Genomic DNA, 309 nt, shown 5'->3' with positions numbered 1-309 from the left:
GACATCTCAAAGCCGTGCGCGTTGACGAGCAGCCGCCCTTGGCGACGAGATGGTGGTGGCGCGCCAAGGGAAGAGAGTGGGGGAGGGGAAGAGGGTGTGGTGCCGCCCGAGGCGAGGGCATCGAGGGTGGGGACAGCACCGGTGGGGGAGACCGGAGACGGGCAGGGAGGTCACCGGTGGCTGCCAGATCGGGGGAGGGTTCGGTGGAAATCCTAACCCTAGCAGAGAGGAGGGGGGGACGCCATGGTCGTGCCTGGACTAGTGGATATGGGGAAGGTGATGGGAGGGGGATGGCGGAGACGAGGTCGA

Source organism: Triticum dicoccoides, chromosome 5B (genome assembly GCF_002162155.2).
Source record: "Triticum dicoccoides isolate Atlit2015 ecotype Zavitan chromosome 5B, WEW_v2.0, whole genome shotgun sequence".
NCBI lineage: Eukaryota > Viridiplantae > Streptophyta > Magnoliopsida > Poales > Poaceae > Triticum > Triticum dicoccoides.
The sequence above is the reverse complement of the archived record's forward strand: the minus strand, read 5'-3'. Positions refer to the sequence as shown.